The 19,321-nt window shown below is 36.0% G+C and overlaps 1 long non-coding RNA gene across 1 annotated transcript in view; it reads right to left on the bottom strand.

Moving 5' to 3' along the window:
* Positions 1-15,543, bottom strand: part of LOC309657937 — a 1,158,638-nt gene extending 1,143,095 nt beyond the window's left edge. The window contains exon 1 of the long non-coding RNA XR_014261975.1: positions 1,074-15,543. This is a non-coding gene — a long non-coding RNA (uncharacterized lncRNA). The remainder of the gene's footprint in view (positions 1-1,073) is intronic.
* Between the last annotated feature and the right edge of the window lie 3,778 nt (positions 15,544-19,321).

The raw sequence follows: 19,321 nt of genomic DNA, 5'->3' as shown, positions 1-19,321 counted from the left end.
TGTATTTCAGATCCCATGGTTCACTGTTTCTCAACCCAAGGCGAACTTAGTCCCCTTTGAAGGTTATTTCCTCAGGTGAAATAAACACAGTTCCATATATTTCAGCCACTTGCACAGCAAAACTGGAACATCTTAGCATTCCCAGAGCAAATGCTGTGGGAAAGTCTGTTCAGGGTCTCCGACATGCATGCTATAAGTTCCTGGTTACCACCTACATGACAAAACAGAATAAATCATAAAGTTTTAATAAGATAAAAACCAGACGTTTTATTCTTTCCTTTTTGGTATTTCTCTCTAGTGAACAATTTGGTGGGTGAATATCAAAAGCTGTTGGAACTCAGTACATTATCACTCTCCATGCCTTATAGTTATTTTTTTTTTAATTTTTAACGTTTTTTACTGATTGCTGGGAAGATGTTTTTTTAATTAATTAATTAATTTATTTATTTATTTATTTGGTTGTGCCTGGTCTTAGTTGCGGCAGGCAGGCTCCTTAGTTGCGCCTCGCCAGCTCCTTAGTTGTGGCAGTCGGGCTCCTTAGGTGTGGCATGCAAACTCTTAGTTGCGGCATGCATGTGGGATCTAGTTCCCTGGCCAGGGATCGAACCCGGGCCCCCTGCATTGGGAGCATGGAGTCTTAATCTCTGCACCACCAGGGAAGTTCCCATGCCTTGTAGTTTTAATATGCAATGAAAGAAAGGAGAAAAAAAAACACCCTTCTAAATGATTCTTTTTATCTTTTCCAAATACAGTAACTCTAACCAGCTAAAACCACTAAGAAATTAAAGGTGATTAAGGAACATTAGGAAAGCTGTCAGTGTATTTTTTTTTTTTAAAGATCAAATTAATAGAGAGAATGTTTTGCTTATCTCTTTTAAATTTTAGTTATTTATTTATTTATGGCTGTGTTGGGTCTTCGTTTCTGTGCGAGGGCTTTCTCCAGTTGTGGCAAGTGGGGGCCACTCTTCATTGCAGTGCGCGGGCCTCTCACTATCGCAGCCTCTCTTGTTGCGGAGCACAGGCTCCAGACGTGCATGCTCAGTAATTGTGGCTCACGGGCCCAGCTGCTCCACGGCATGTGGGATCTTCCGGGACCAGGGCTCGAACCCATGTCCCCTGCATTGGCAGGCAGATTCTCAACCACTGTGCCACCAGGGAAGCCCTGTCAGTGTATTTTTAAAAATCAGGGAAAGTTGCAGTATTTATTAAGCCCTCAGGGGAGGAAAGATATATTCTTCCAAATCACAACAACTGAAATGTATTTCTACTATTTTTTGCTCAAGACTCTTTAAGCATTTATGCTAAATTTCAGAATGCTTCAACAGCTCAAATGGATAGAGTGTTAAATGCCATGAGGAATGCTGGTGCAGGAGACAGAAGAAGAACAACATTTCTGGGTCTCTAACTAGTCAACAAGTTATTCTGCGGAACGTAAGTTTGGTGTAGATGACCTTGAAAATTTATACACATTTGCTTTTGGACTGAAAAAGAAACATTTTGTTATAATTTTGAGGGTTAAGTTTCAATAAAAAGGATATTTATTTCCTTCAAAAAGAGTCTAAATTACACAAAACTGGGAGATTCGAAAAGGAGTCAATCAAACTATTTTGGATCACGGGGAAGCTTCACTGGAAAGTTCTCCACTACGGCTTCTGCCAAGGTTGATTTGAAAGAGGAGCCAACGAGACTGGGCTGTTTGCTGAAGTGTAAAAACCAAAGCATCAAACACGCTAGTACTTCAACTCATCGTGACCCTCCTGAATTACTTGGAGTGTGGGCAGAAACCTAAAATCTGGCTTAAGAGTGAAACACATGTGGCTGGATCTATCAGAAAAAAAAAAATTTTTTTTTTCCAACATAGATCAGCAACTTCAGACCTGTAAGATGAAAGATTTTGTAAAATGGGTTGGGAAGCAATGCAGAGGAAAACAGGAATAAAAGTGCACCAACACACTATTGGTTCCTATATAAGAAGTGAATAGGCAAATAATCCCTCTGATATATCTACCTTGTTTCTATTACCATTTTTCTACCTCCAATCAGGCTACTGCGGAGATCTGCAAACATGTACCAGAATAAACCCAGGATTCCCAAAGCCCTCATTTCACCTCCATCCAGCTGAAAAGTACTTCTTTCTCCCTTAATTGTTCTACGGTTGAAAATAGAATTTAGAGGTGATGATGCCCAGATTTTCGTGCTACGAAGCTGTTGCTTTGTAGTGGTTGGGTCTTCCATTCATGCACAAAACACATTTGTGCTGTCTTCTTTTTCACCCGTGTCAGAGCAGACCGTCTACCACAATATTCTTCACCATATTTTGCTGGATCAAACCAGCTTGCTGTGCCCTCAGAATGGGAGAAAACACTTGCAAACGAATCAACAGACAAAGGATTAACCTGCAAAATATATAAACAGCTCATGCAGCTCAATATCAAAAAAACAAACAACCCAATCCAAAAATGGGCAGAAGCCCAAAATAGACATTTCTCCAAAGAAGACATACAGATGGCCAAGAGGCACATGAAAAGCTGCTCAACATCACTAATTATTAGAGAAATGCAAATCAAAACTACAATGAGGTATTACCTCACACCAGTTAGAATGGGCATCATCAGAAAATCTACAAACAACAAATGCTGGAGAGGGTGTGGAGAAAAGGGAATCCTCTTGCACTGTTGGTGGGAATGTAAATTGATACAGCCACTATGGAGGTTCCTTAAAAAACTAAAAATAGAATTACCATATGACCCAGCAATCCTACTACTGGGCATATACCCAGAGAAACCCAAAATTCAAAAAGACACATGCACCCCAATGTTCATTGCAACACTATTTACAATAGCCAGGTCATGGAAGCAACCTAAATGTCCATCGACAGAGGAATGGATTATGAAATGGTGGTACATATATACAATGGAATATTACTCAGCCATAAAAAGGAATGAAATCGGGTCATTTGTAGAGACGTGGATGGACTTAGAGACTGTCATACAGAGTGAAGTAAGTCAGAAAGAGAAAAACAAATATCGTATATTAATGCATATATGTGGAATCTAGAAAAATGGTACAGAAGAACCCGTTTGCAAGGCAAAAATAGAGACACAGATGGAGAGAACAAATATACAGACACCAACAGGGGAAAGCAGGGGGTGGGGGATGGGATGAATTGGGAGATTGGGATTGTCATATATACACTAATATGTGTAAAATAGATAACTAATAAGAACCTGCTGTATAGCACAGGGAACTCCACTTCTCTGTACAGTAGAAACTAACACAACATTATAAAAAACTACACCCCAATAAAAGAAAATTGTGAAAAAAAAGAAAACAGCTTGCTGTGGCACATCTGTCTCATAAACACTGCCATGTAAAAATGCAGTGTTGTAATAATGGAAAAATAAGTTAACATTCAGTGCTTTTAAGAAGATAATTTACATTTGCTTTGATTATGCTTATATAGTGAAAATGAACAGAATTAGTGTAAAGAAGGTCTGATAAAGCACCATGTTTGTAGAAAAGATGAGAAATGCACAGATTGTATTTTCAACTCACCAGAACTTAAATTTACCATTAAATATGGTCAATTATTTTGGAAACTGGTTCCCTTGGAAAATAGAAGTCCGTTTCTGAAACTGGGTGAAAAATATAAAATAAACTTGTATTAGAGACATGTAGCAAAAAAGTCTATGACAGCAAGAGGAATCTTACAATAAATCAGATATTAGATCTACAGGTAGGCGCACCTGTGAAGTAAATTCCTTGCATTACAGAGTCGCTATGTCACTGAATATTGGCTGAGTTTGGTGACACTTTCTCTGGCATTTCTGTTAGCATTTTTCACATTAGGAAATTTCCTAATTAGCTAAAGCTAACGTTCATGAAGAATGTTAAGATTTTTTTCCCTCTCTACCTAAACCCACAGACTGTCAAGTCTTGAGTTCTTGACTTTTCTCTTTCATCCCCTGATATCAGAATGGCAATTTGCTTTTGTCTGACAGCATCCTTTACAGTGGCATAGCTATTTGCTATTTTGGATTTGTTGTGGGCTGCTTGAATTGTAGCTTACCCTGTTAGCTGTGTGGTTGAGTATTAGTACTGCATTTTTAATTAGGAATTTTTATTATTTTTTCATTTCCTTGGGAAAAAATATTTCCAGTTTATGAGTGGGGTTGTTACAAAAAAAAAATTCTAAATTGTTTGGCAGGAACTCAGCCTATAATTTTCTGTGGGAGTGGGGGATTTCTATCTTCTAAAGACTCTTCAACAACTTCATCACATTGTAACTGAAATAATATTAATTGAACCACAAAGGCCAAATTTGTAGAACTCCTGGGGCTTGAGTCCTGTCCTTTACTTCCTTCTTGTTGAGCTTCTTGAATTTGAGGGAGGCAGAGTGTGACAGAGGATGGTAGAGAAGCCTATGGCTGGGCGTGAGAAGCTCCTGTGCCACCACAAAGGTCTCTCCCAGCTTGAAATTAAGAGGAGAGGGGCTGAGATAGGGCCCCGGCAGAGGAGACTCGGCATAAGAAAATTTGCAGCTAGGTTATGCACTTGTAGCATGTCATGGGAACACAATGGCATTGACTGTTAACAAATTAAATCTTAATAAAAACCTGAGCTTTCCCTTGTTCAAATCAAAATATCTTAAGAAGTCACTAGTTTTGAGCATTCTTTGAGCACATGATTTTCCCCATAGTCCACGGGGGAGTTGTGTCTACGTACAGGACAGATTTGCTTTAAGCATCACCGTCTAAGGCACTTGTTAATGGCATTAGAGACCACATGGCAGTAGTCAGTGAACATGTAGCCCCTTATTCTAGGAGATGATAGTTTCATGAAAATCAGTAAATAAGAAAAAAAACAAAATTAATTACCCCTTCAAGCAAATAATTTAAGTAATTGTGAAGGGAAAGAGGCTTTTTTTTTTTTTTAAACTGGAAGTTTATATTTCAAACTGCAAGATAGTCAGAAAATTAGCATATCTCTTAAAAACCGGAGTTTTAATTTAGCACTCAGGGTGATATCATTGATGGTCTATAGCTCATGATAAAATCAATTCATCTTCATACGTAATTTTCTTATTTTCAAAATCAAAGATGATGATCAGATTTAACTATCTCTAAATGATATATAGCATAACTACATATAGTTGAAGATGCATGAACTTATTTCCCTGGATTTTCCTTGTAATAAATCCCAAGCACATTTTGACCCTACACTGAATCTAGCTTTATGATATTTAATTGAGGAGTAAAGAGGGCAGCTTAGGAAAAAAAGAACAAAGAAGTAGGTGATGTTTCCAAAATGGTAAGTGAGCCAGAAAAACTATATTTTCCCCCAATTCTTATTTTTAGGAAACTTTTCTACTCCTCCTCCCCCACTTCTGCCTTCCATCTCAAGCCTAGCTTGTCAGTAAGATCAGTTTGGGAACAGGGTAAGTAAAATGGAATTTATTTAGTAAAAATTACAGAAATGATTTAAGGAAGGTAAAAGTAAGTGCATAATTCGGCATTTGATAAGTAAACAAAAACTAATATCCAACCCCTTTCTCATTTCTATAAAATAATTTAAAGTGAGGAAGTCTTTATTTTCTATGACTAACAGTGAGAATCATAATTTCATATCTCTTGTGAATTGCAGCAGTATTGTTGAATATTGAAACAATATCCAGTGCTAAAAGGATATGTAAGAATTTTTAGGAGCAGAAGAAAAAGACATCTAGAATAAAGGTCAACCAAGAAAAGAACATTTTAAGCGGTCACTAAATAACTTTTAAAACGTCATTTTGAAATCTATTAATTAAACATTTAGTAAATTTGGCTTTTATAAATATGACATGTATACTTGTTTCTTGATTTCTACAATCAAATTATAAAAAATAATATAACATCAACAGCAGTAGGTGATTTTTTGATGTGACCATGAAATGTGATAAAGTTTTTTAACTGAAAAATTAAAGTGAATGCAAACGTATAAAGGTAGTTTCTCCAAGATTTTATACTAAAGAATGATCCATTTAAATAGATGACATTTTACTATTTAAAAAAAAATGACAAATTGCAATCAACTGACAAAATGTATATAGAATATCTGACTATATTTGATTTAAAGAAAACTATTATAAAATTATGATTATAATTCATTATAGCAACTTAGTACAATGATTACACAGCAGCTATTAGACGGTTCTATGATGATCTGCACAACAAACGGGTATGGGAATAAACTGTGACAGCTAAAGAACTTACAATATAACTTTAAAATACTTTGATTAGTAGACACTTGATTTTAATCTATCAAAAATAATGTGAATGTTAATTTTAGGCACACATTACTCACAGTGATCTATCAAAGAACAAAACGTGCCTTTGCAATTTTAAAATCTCTTAAATTGTAGTTTTCATATCTGCAGTCTCTCCTCAGACTATTTTGAAAGTGTCAAAATACTTGTCTGTTTAACAGTAATTATAGCATGGAGAAAGAGCGCATCACTAAAATGTGTTTAATCAGAATTTATATTTGCATCCCTCCATAATACATAGCTTAAGGTCTTTCTTGATCATAATATTAAAATGAAGTATTATAATTAGTATGCACTGAAGCTGAAAAAGATGAGAAGAAACGACACTAAAGTTTCCATAGGACTGTTATTGATCAGGAGGTTCAATCACCTTTGATTTTTAATCTTCTGAAAGTGCACACTGAAAAATATTTTTTGAGCTTCAGAAAATTTGTTTAAGCTATTTTAATATAATTTAATTATAAACGATAAAATTTCAAATCAGTCATTTTGGGTAGAAACTATTTTCCAGAGTATGTCTATGAATAAGTTAATTCACCAGATTTTAAAACTGAACATGTTTGAACAACTTGTAATCTTAATTTTCAAATTACAGTAATGGAATCTCTTGTAAATCTTAATGCCAATTATTTCTGTCTGAATTAACTTTCAATCTTTATTGGCACATGGAAAACTGGGGGTTTCTTTTCTTGCTGATAATTATATTGTTCTGGTTGTTAGAATTATAGTGTCTCTGCTTTGTTCAAAGCTCGTTAGTGCAAGTTTTTTGAACTTGGATTTATTACCACTTACTTATCTTAGGTCTAGCACAACCTCAGGAATTGTGACAAAGACTCTTTAACTGATATTTTAGCATATTAAAAGGTCAGAAACATCAACGAGGGACAAACAAGGTTTAAGAAGATTTATTTGTGCAAAGAGAAAATATGCTGTGTAGCTTTGTGCCATTAAAAAACAAAACAACAACTAGTCTTGCTTTAGCTTTCCATTTTCTCAAATAGTAGAAACAGACAGCATATGGTCCCTGAATTTTACAATTACATTATGCCAAAGAAAAAGAGCCAGAACATTTTAGCGAATAAAAATGAGTATTTTTGAGCAAATTTTTTCTGTATGAGTTTCTTCTAATCTTTAAGTCTCTGCTTCTTTTCTTACTACATTGATACTTTTCTATTGTGACTTTACCTGTCTCTCGTCCTGCCCCCAGCTTTCTCTTGTTCTCTTTCAAAGCATTTTTTCAATCAGCACATGAGTTTCTGAAAGAATATTATTTAGTCTTGGCTTTTCCCTCAACTTTATTCAGCAAAGCTACTGACTTGAACAAAAGCAGTACTGTACCTGCTCCTGGCCGCCAGAAACAATGACGAGCGCTCTGATAAGATTAGAGGTAATTTTAAATGCAGCGGGGACAAAGCCTCCCTCCCACTCACCCCACTCATAACCCCCTACTGTAATTCCACCACAGTGAGCAGTTGAAAAATCCCTGACCAGAGCCAGACTGCTTGGTAAGCGCCACCTAACAGACATCGAAACATGATCTGCATCATTTTCAGGCTTGGCAGACATTTTGTGCATAAAAAAGAAAGGAAAAGAAAAAAGAAGGAAAGACTAGAAAGAAAAGAAAAAAAAAGACCATCTTTGAAACCGGACACAAGCAAACTTTATACATTCCCAGTTTTATAGTTTCAAGAAAGACTTAAATCTGAACTATCAAAAAAAAAAAAAAAAAAAAAGAAGAAAGAAAAGGAAAATATGCTGAGAACATAAAATCAATTTAGCTAGTTTTCTTTTTGAACAGCAACTATCCCTTTATATCTAAGTTAAATTGTTCTATGGATTGTGTAGTTTTGTAAACTATTGAAGTAGCATAAATGTTTGTATATGAATCTAGGAACCTAGGTGCCCAATGTGCATTTTTTTAACTCATAAAAATTTACCCTTTAATTCTGTGAAAGCACCTATAGAGTGTCAGAGCTCTTTCCTTTTTCTTCTGCTCTTTGGATAAGACCCTTGACTGAGTAGATGTCTTTACCTTTATGTGTTACATTGGTTCTGATCACAAAACTCTGTTGATTCCTTTCTCGTACTAGGACGCAAATAATAACTTAATCTTTGTTGCATTCCATTTCTAAGTCTATCTATCCATCCATCAATCACTACTCTTTCCATAAATACAAAACACTTATTTTATATTTTAAGAGGAAAAAATTATATTGACAACAATGAAAGTATATTTAATACAGATGCAACTCACTTTGCCCACACAAGGGCTTTTATAACATTATAGTAAGTGTGAATTTTTGTGAAACAAATCATTTAAACTACATTAAATAAACTTTTAAAATCAAAGGTAACCCTTTTTATAATGTGGATAAGATCTCCTTAATTTGTTAGGTCTCAGATGCATTTATTGTGTCGAATGTTCTTGATAGGGGGCATGACTGTGTGCTGAAAAAAAGTCAGACGTTGAAACTGGATAAAGAGTCTTCACTGACTAAATTTGAGAGGTTTACTTATCTCTGAACTTCTGATCCCATAGTAGTAGGTATTTTTGAGTTAATAGAAGAGGACAAATCTCTACACTCGCCTAGTTATGGAAATTAGTGACGTTTTGAGTACAGAGCCTACCCATTGCCTGACAAATACACTGCATGCGTGTGCTGTGATCGCCCTTCTTTCTTGTCAGAAAACTTCAGAAAGCTGAGAAAGTACAGCTTTCTGAGATAGATTTAGAATCTATCCCAACCCATGATAAATTTGTATGTTTTCCTCTGAGAGAAGAAAGAAACCTAAACTAAGAATTTTCATAAGATTTCAGTTAATTAGATTCCACTAAACATTATTGAAATGTGTTGTTATCCTTGAAAAGAGTGGACTACATTGGTTTTTAAATTGTTTTGGTGGGCAAGAAGGTCTTTTCCTTTTTTCCTTTCCCCCCTTCCCTTCCCTTCCCTCCCCTTCCCTTCCCTTCTTCTTTGCTCCTTGCTTTGCGTGTGTGTTTTTCAGTCTGCCAATAATGTAACCAAATGTCTTCAATGTTCTTCTATCTCCCTTTTGTATCCTCCTCTGTCTGTACCTGGAAAGATGTGGATGTGGCAGCAAAGCACATTAGGATTGGGGAAAATGGTAAGGATGATTTCCCATCTGACAGCCTCTTGGCAGGTGCTCAGCAGCCTTGGTATATGTCTAGATTCTCAGCAAATTTCCTGAGCAGTTCCTCTTTTGCTCTCCCCCACCTCCTTCCTTCCTTTTCTTTCTTCCTACAATGCCCTGGACATAGTCCTAGGCGTGGGCGATTAAAGAAGACACAGTAGGACATAGTTCCTGTTCTCAAGGAACTCACAACCTGGTGACAGGAGACTCAAGGAAAGAAGCAGTGTTTGCTCCAGGCTTTCCCTCTCCCTTGCCCCTGATCAGAACTCAAGCTTCCCATTTTCCACTTTCTTCTACCCACCAGGAACCTGGAAATGAATGCAAGCTAAAGTAACTGATTATCTTTAAAAGTCTTGCTCATCTCAGACAGCATTTAAATGTTAACTCTTGCCTTCAAAAATGGGGTAAATTGCAAGGATTTTTGTCCACAAGGAGCACAGATGAAAGGGAGAGATTGTTTTATATTAGAGCTCCTTCCTCGGAATCTCTCAATCATGACCATAATGTATTTATACTAAGGTTGGCCTCATCTTCTTGGTCCATCAGGATTCATACTCGGAGAAATTCATTACAACTGTATAAATTTAACTTTTTTCATATTTGTCACTTTCAGTGTCTACTTTATGAGAGAAAAATAAGCCAAATTATTATTTACATGCCAATACTCATCATAAAGTAATACAATTTATACATATATTGAAATATTGTTTTCTGCATTACTAATATATCCTTGTAAAAATTAGAGATGAACCTCGGTTTCAGAAAATCTGTACTTGGGAACTCTCCCCCTCTTTCTGTGTCATCTTGCTAGCATTATTTTAAAGTCATCATTAATACATGTTCATTATAATAATATCACAAGATCCACATAAACAAAAAGAACAAAAAATAAGAAAAAAACAATCAAATTTTATTATATTTCTAGCACCCAGAGATAGCAATTCTTAACATCTGCTTTCAACTTTTTTTCTATGCAAATATTTTCGAATTTTTCCACGAGTGAGATCATAGTGTACACAGCAGTTTTAAACCATTTTAACTTAACGGTTTATCACAAATGCTTAAAATTCACTAGAAGGATTATGCTTAATGTTTATAAATATGTTTCTATCTTTTACATATTTGCATCACATGGATGTGCAATTTATGTAAAAATTCCCTTTTGTATCTTGTCTTCTTTCTCCTTCTATTATACTAATATATTCTTTTCTGGCTCTTTAACCTCCAGCCTCTAAGTTTTTTTTTTTTTTTTTCTGTTCTGCCACTTCCAAATGGGAAACTGTTTCCTTCTTTATCTGCTTGTCTGGAAATGGTGTTCATCCTACAAGACTCAACTGATATACCTCTTTCTCCAAATCTCAAATCCAGCTTCACCCTCTGCATTCCTGTCATGCCTTTAGTAGACTTGCATTATGGAAGTTATCATACTCTGTACGCAATGGCATTGGCCTGGGTCAGAGATCAGACGCCACAAGCCTGGCAAGTGGCATTAGTGAGGCATTTTCCTGCAGGTCTAGGTTGAATGCTCTGGGCAGAGCAGCCTCTAGGTGGCATAGACTGTTCTGGGAACTCCTCACTTATGGAAAGCTCAGGACCGTGAAACAGCTGCCTGGCTAAGTTCTGTAATCTGTGTAGGCCCAGTGAGTCATGTGTTAGAAGATGTGAACCCAGACCATAACTGGGGTTCAGGCAAATGCAAATCTAATTGAAGGATTGTGGGTTTCTCCCGGGAGACTCAGTTGGAGGAAAAGCCTGCAGCTCTCCAAGAGAAAATCACCTGTTAGTGGAGAGAGCCTGACTGTGGTTGGGTTGAAATGTTAGAAGAAGCCGTGGCCGCTGGTGACTCTGCCTGACTCCGCCATGCCTGGCCATCCCTGCTCTGTCCTGGGAAGGAGACTGCTGGGTAAATAAAATGACTTGTGCCACTGGGGACCCAAAGTTTCTGCTGTAGAGACCACCCTGAAAGAATCAGTAGACTCAGAGACAGAAGCACACAGCCTGGAGGCAGCCTTGTTGGGGACCCCGTGCAGTTGAGTCTGGCCTGCAGGAGTGGGGAGACAAGCTGGCGGCAGAGAGCAGAGGTCCATGGGGCAGAAGGACGGGGCAAGTGCAAAACCTGACCTGAGAAACCCTTCGGGAGAAGCCCCCATCCGTCTCCTCCCACTTGGCCGGCTGACTGGCTCCTGGAGGGATTGCCAGCAAAGACTGCACTTCCTCTGATCGGAGCGCTGGGATTCAGGGTATGACTCCCAGTCTGATACACAGATACACATAGCAGCTATGTCTTTTTATCCCTTGTATTCTCTAGCACTTAGGATGGTATCTTACAGGTACCTAATAGATTCACTTATTTATTAAACTCAGATGTTGCTGAGGCCTAATATATATATCTGGCATTATTCTAGGTTCTGGGACAAAAACAGCCAGCATAAACATAGTTCTTGCCTTCATGGAGCTAAATGTCCACTAAACTAGAATTCAAGCAAATGTTAGATTTACATTTTCTTTCTCTCCTATCTCTTCACGCAGTCTGTTTTGAAATATTATAATCCGAATTTCACTTTATTTTCATAATATGCTCTTAAAAATATGGAGGAACAAACAGTTCTAAAACAGAAATAACCTAGCAGGATACAAATGATCCTTAACAGGTACTGATATGTAAATTGATACTTTGGAATGTACATTAATTTTACCATGTCATCAGGCCAGGTGACTTGCTTTGGAACCCTCAATTGTTCATTAGCATGTCGGGGAGATGCACATTTTGTGTATATATCCAACTTCTTTGTAACTGTAATCCTCAGTCTCTTCATTTTGATCTGACAATGAAGCATAAAATAAAGATTGATAATAATTTTGAACCGGATTCTTTAATAATTATTATTAATTTCTTATGTTCAAGATGCTATGCTTAGTCTTGGGAAAGAAAGAAAAATGAAAACAAGATCGTTCCTACTGTAGATATAGTATAAAGCCTAGTAGATTTGGCCGAAGATGTAGTCTTTCAAAATGAATGAGCTGCCAAGTGCTATTTTCCCCACTGTTGACAGATCAGAATCTTAATCCACAGGGTTCAGCCTGGAAGGGAGCAGGTGACCAGCACCATGTGCTGGACACAGGCAGGGAACGGGCAGGGAACGGGATTGTCCAGACAGCGTGACTCGGTACTTCCGGGCACTTGCTTGCGCACGACAAATGTATCCAAAGTGTTGCTATGCATTTCTCACGTGAGTCCTGTTATTCTGAAAATCTTAAAATAGATGAATTTTCTATAATAATAACTAGACAATGGACACTAATTAGAAAATGAACAAAAGCCACCTCTTTTCAAAAGCCTTATTCCCTTCTGAAGAGACGAATCACAAAAGTGACTACAGCGTACAGAATTTCATGTTTTCCAAAGAATAGTCACACATTTAATTTTTATAGCAACTCGTGAGCCTAGCAGTATTATCTTCATTTTAGAAGTAACAAAACTGGGCCAAAGATATTAGGTAATTTGTCCAATTTGGAAATTTGGTGACTACCTTTGAGTCACTAGAAGTTTATCATAAAACAATAGCACAGAAACCAGGAATAGAAAAATGGGTGTCTCTGAGCAGTAGAAGGGTTTCATGGAGAAGCAATTTCCTTCATAATTTCTAATTGTATCATTAATAAAATAAAAAAGACAGGAACTAAAACACCATCGCATTTTTACTAATGAGAAATCCATATAAATATTTTCCATATGAAAAATCCATATACACATTTACAAATAAGTATGAAAGATTTTTAATAACATATCAGCTATTAAGACAGAACCTTTCTCAGTCTTAAGTTTCCAAGCCAGGGTAGAAAAATGGACTCTCTTCCCAACCCTCCTCTCTTCCCTCAGAGGGTGCTTGGAATAAATTGTAGAGGGGCGCATACTCCCTTCGAGGGAAACCTTGAAGAAAGAGAACGCAATAACCTCACTTCCATGTAATGTAAGGCGATACTTTTTAAAGTAGAGGTTTTATTTTACAACAGACCTACAGCATATATTCCCACAGGTTTAACCCTGACCTACACTGAAAGGTTCCAAGATATCTACTAATTAGGTACTAAAATTTTTGAAGAGAAAAAGATTTAAAAAGAAAAAAAGTTGCCTACATCTTTCAAGCCCCAGGGCAGCTACCATTTAGATGAACAGTGATGAGTTATGCAGGGCAAGGCGTCTCAGCTTGCTGTTCTTAGAGAAATAATGAAAGCAAGTTTTGCTGAAATAAAATTTTTTTCCATGCAGACTTTCTTTCTTTCAGCTTCAATTGAAGGAAATCCTCATGAAGGTTTACATGAGGAAACATGTTCAAATTTAGACAGTGAATGTATGACTTTTCTTCTTTTATGTATTTTTATAGAAAACAGTTGTATAGACTGATATTGCTTAAAAGGTCTAATAATTGATTCATTTTTCAGATATTTTGTCTAGATCCAAGCTGATAAGCCCCAGAGTAAAAATTTGTACAAGTAAAATAGGAATTTCTCTAAGCCAACATTTGAAACAATATTTGCTTGAATCCTACTGGTATCCTGAATTATAGTATAGCCATAGAAATAAAATATTTTGGATAATGTCACTGGGTCAGTATTTTTTAAGTTTATAAAATTTTAATGTTTTTAATGACATTGCTTTTGTGATTAATCTTAAGATGTCATGATATTTAACATTATTTACCGCTACTATGTTGTCATTAAAAGTGCTGATACTGTGTTAAGTGGAAGTAACAGGGAGCCTGGGTCCAACCTTCCCACTGAGTTAGTCTGTGTGTGATTTACTCAGGCCACTTAATTTCTTTGTGTCTCAGTTTTCTTCATGTTTCCAGAGATGTTGATAAAAGCTGTTCCCTAAGTCATAAGATTTGGAAGGACAAATCTACTATTTGTAAAAGAATTCTGAAAAAGATGAAGCATTCATATATAGGTGACATAATTGTGAGATATTCAGTTTAGCTCTTTGTATTAATCAGAATATGACGTGATATTATTGGTGCTGTCAGTGATACTTAGGTATTTATTTAAAACTAAAAATATACTTAGGTCTTGTGGGGGTCCCAAGGAGCAAGGTGGTGAGTGCAAAACACATAGTCTCAATGTCAGGGAGAATATAGTGGAAATCCTGCCTCTGTTACTTAACAGGGAAATTATCTTGGACGAGCTCTTTATCTTCTCCAAACCCCAGTGTCCCCATCTGTAAAACAGGGATAGTGATGTTTATCCAATTGGAACTTTACACATTAATGAGGTTCACTGTTGGCCATAAATAGGATTGATGACTTACAGGCTAGGTGCTTTTAGGAAGTTGATTAATACATGAACACAGCAGTTATTTCACCAGTGTTTGATAATTTTTTTTTTTTAAGTATGTGATCATCATGGTGGTCTGAATGAATTCACACTCCTCAGAATGCCTGAAGTTACTAGATAGCAGCAGTATTTAGTTTTCAATTCCCTAAGAAAGAATGACTTTAGGGTTGATGTATCCAGGTGTTAGCTATATTGCAAAGTTTTAAAAAATCAGATATTTAGCTAGACAAAGAGTATATGGAATAATTGCAATATTTTTCTGTAGATGAACTAAATGATTTCTTCTATTTCATACTAATTTCTACACAGAATACATTTTTAGTCTCTAAGTATTTTAGAATAAGGGTTTTTCTGTATTTACCTTTTATACAAATGAACACAATTGTAAGCTATCTTTTGTATTATGGTATATTTTGGTATATTTGGTATATGTACTATTGTCATAATGGTGGTAGACTTCTTAAATATTCTCATTATTTTTTAATATTTTGGGCTTTTAAAAAATTCCATTTTTATACTCCCTATCTATACCTAAGAGTCAAAAAGAATGACTTATATTAGCAACTGTACTTACATTTTTTTTTTTAACTATTCAGGTTCTCTGCCCATTTTTTTTTTTTTTAAACTTTGGGTTTATTTATTTATTTATTTATTTATTTATTTATTTATTTATTTATGGCTGTGTTGGGTTTTCGTTTCTGTGCAAGGGCTTTATCTAGTTGCTGCAAGTGGGGGCCACTCTTCATCGCGGTGCGCGGACCTCTCACTATCGCGGCCTCTCTTGTTGCATAGCACAGGCTCCAGACGCGCAGGCTCAGTAGTCGTGGCTCACGGGCCTAGTTGCTCCGCGGCATGTGGGATCTTCCCAGACCACGGCTCGAACCCGTGTGCCCTGCACTGGCAGGCGGATTCTCAACCACTGCGCCACCAGGGAAGCCCTGTACTTACATTTTTAGAAATGAAGCAAAACTTATGCATCTTCATGGATGTTAGAGTGAGGCACTTGGGGGATCATAGTTGCTCTTGAATATCTGGAATTTTGTTTTTTTTGAGGAAGCTAACTGAAGCTCCATGGTAGGTTTTATGAGGTATAAAACAAGAATTCAATGCAATTAAAAAATTTTTTTTAGAAAAAATAATTCAGCTATGAGAGCTAGTTCTAATGCATAAGTATTCCCACAGTAATTTTGGTTATTGTAGGTGAAGTTTGAAAAAGGAATATGGAAAAACAATACTTGAGAAATCATTTTATACATTTGTTCAGTATGTTCGTACTAGATAATAAGATGATATAAGAGGTAACAGAGTCATCTGTCAATGGACATTTAGGTTGCTTCCATGTCTTGGCTATTGTAAACAGTGCTGCTGTGAACACTGGGGTGCATGTATACATTCAAACCAAGGTTTTCTCCGGATATATGCCCAGTAGTGGGATTGCTGGATCATATGGTAGCTCTATTTTTAGTTTTTTAAGGAACCTCCATACTGTTCTCCTTAGTGGCTGTACCAATTTACATTCCCACAAACAGTGTAGGAGGGTTCCCTTTTCTCCACACCCTCTCTAGCATTCATCGTTTGTAGCTCTAACCCTAAAAAAGAATGGAGTAATGCCATTTGCAGCAACATGGATGGACCTGGAGATTATCATACTAAGTGAAGTAAGTGAGACAGAGAAAGACAAATATCATAGGATATCGCTTATATGTGGAATCTAAAAAAAACCCCAAAAAACAGTGATACAAATGAACTTATCTACAAAACAGAAACAGAGTCACAGGCTTAGAGAATGAACTTATGGTTACCAGGGCGGGAAGGGTGTGGGGGAGGGATAGACTGGGAGTTTGGGACTGACATATACACACTACTACATTTAAAATAAATAACCAACAAGGACCTACTCTATAGCACAGGGAACTCTGCTCAATGTTCTGTAATAACCTAAATGGGAAAAGAATTTGAAAAAGGATAGAAAGAAAAATAAATTAATTTAATTTAATTTAAAAAAGAGGCAATAGAAATATGAAATATAATCTGGTTAGAGTGTTCATTGGGCACAGAGGAAAATTTAGCATTTATTTAAGAATTATGATAACAACAGAGTTAGAGTTAAAAATGAAAGGACTTCCCTTGAGTTGGTAATAAAGAAGGTGATGCCAGATGGACTCTTCTAGTGGCTCTTAGAGGTGGTGTCACGGAGTCCGTGATTCAAGTAAACAGTGGAGAAATTGTGTTTTTTGGTACATAGCTCTTTCTGAGAAAATGCCATAAGATACTCTCTTGCTGATGCTCTCCTATGACGTGATCTCATTCCACAGAGGTGCTTCTTGTAGGGAGTAATTATTTGTCACTAGAGATAAGCAACCCAAGAAGAGTCTTCTGACCTAAAAGAAGAATTCTGTGAATAGACTCTAACCCATATTTTTAATAAAAAAGAATTATCATCTTGCAGATCAGATTCAGGATAGAGATGCAGCTTTCAAAAATTCACGGGGAACACTATGTGAGTTAAAGCAAGTGTGTTTGTGAGGGTTGGTGTTGGTGGATAGTTCTCTTCACTCTTGGCCAAGCAGAGAGAGGATTTATTTCCAACTCTGACTCAGGAGGACATATTGCTACAAAAAGAAATAAAAAATTGCCTGGGGATCAAAAAGAGTCAGACTCCTTGCCTTTTCCTATTTCTCCATGTTTTTCTTGGTCATTGTTAATATTGGGGCCAGATTCTCTGGAGAACAGGGATCTTTTCAGGTAGTAGACACTTAAAAATATCTCTTGTATCTATGATGATCCTATCCCGAACCTGAATTTCTGTTGAAAAAATCTTATACGGATCTGGCTTCTGAGATAGACCAATATAAGGACGACAGTATTTTTGAAAATTCCTTTAAATAAGTTCTTGAGATGTTGATAGTCTTGTAAATCTCAAATGTTCTTCCTTTTCTAGGGCTAGTGCCACGAGATTTACTTGTCTGTTGTATGAAAAACTGGTGATCAGGAAAAGCTCTTCCTTTTATGGACACGGAAAGAAAACAAAACTCAAGACAGATTATTTTTTTTAATTTTGAAATTGCATTTGTAAATAGATTTCTGAGCCAACATCGAATCTAGATTAATGCATCCATAAGATTCAAACCATTTCTGTTTAATCATGTCACTGCCCTAGAGTCGTAACCTGTTAGCCAGTATATTATTGATACTTTCTAGCTCTGAAACTGTTTTTAATGGAAAATTCTTTTTCAGTTATCCAGCCTTGTAATTAAATAATTTTGAGTGAAAAAAAAAAAATCTCTTGAATGAATGTTGAATGAGAGTAGATAATTTGGAAGAACAGTCAGGACTCTGGATTATTTTTGCTCCGTTAAAGGGTTAATTTTAAAAATTCCCACCCACATTTTCTGTAGTGAATTGCTGATGCACTCATAAATTGGGCCACGGAATTTTGACACTTACTGTTAAAGTTAATGTCAGATAACAAAGAGGTATCTATGCTAAACTTAGAGGTACCTAAGTTCAAGTTGAGAACCATTAAGAATAGAGTCAAATAACCTTTTTTTTTTAAATGAACACTGTTTTACTGAATATGCCTATTTTAGAAAAATAACTAATGCAGAAAAGTGAATGATGCATATGTGCTTTCCAAATAATTTTAATTGAGTTTTAAAATATTTTAATTCACCAATGAAAGGAGACAAGATGAAATACTGACATGTTTTACCTCTGTAGTTATTAACAGCAATTTTTCAATAAAATTATTAGAGCAAACTTTATTTTTTAAAAAACATTATTATAAAATAATCTTAGTCCTCATATATTAAATTTAGAAGAGATTTGTTTTTATAAAAATTCAAGGCCTTTATATTTCGAAATTACAAGCAGTGAATAGATTGTGTAAAAAGTCTATTATTCATGATAGAAGGTTTGAAGATACAAACCTTTTAATCTAAGTCAGGCATTAAAAATATTTTGACATATGACCTGGCTTTTTTTTTTTTTCAGTTCAATTTTCAGAAATTAAAGGAATAGCACCAAAGAGTGAAAGTGTTTTGAGGATACAAATAAAAATAAAGAAAAGCTAACAACTGGATGGGTAAAAAATCTACTTACACATACATGCCTTTGACTTATTATCTACATACCTAAGGCATTAACAGTTCATTTTTTACCTGACCATAAAGGTTAGCTTCTAGGGACTATTTCAAACTTCCACTAAGACTGCTAGGTATGACACAAACAGTAAACTAAAACCACTTGCTCTGTTTAGAACTGCTACTAAATATCTTGTAAGTGATAAGAACCTCCCAGTACAAACTGGGGCCCTCAAATGAAAATGGTAGAACCAAGAGAAATAAAGATTAATATCTAAATTAAGGCAACTGAGCTAGTGCGTATTTTTAGTTTAATGAGTACTTTTACCTTAACTTTGTTGAAGTCTAAACAATATATTACACAATTTCTACCTAGACAATATGCTTATTCTGCATACACATAATCTTGGACCCTACCAATAAATTAGTCTCGGGCATAAGTGATACCCGC

The sequence above is a fragment of the Balaenoptera physalus genome (genome assembly GCF_965194825.1).
Source record: "Balaenoptera physalus genome assembly, chromosome: 3".
Lineage (NCBI taxonomy): Eukaryota > Metazoa > Chordata > Mammalia > Artiodactyla > Balaenopteridae > Balaenoptera > Balaenoptera physalus.
The sequence above is the reverse complement of the archived record's forward strand: the minus strand, read 5'-3'. Positions and strand labels throughout refer to the sequence as shown.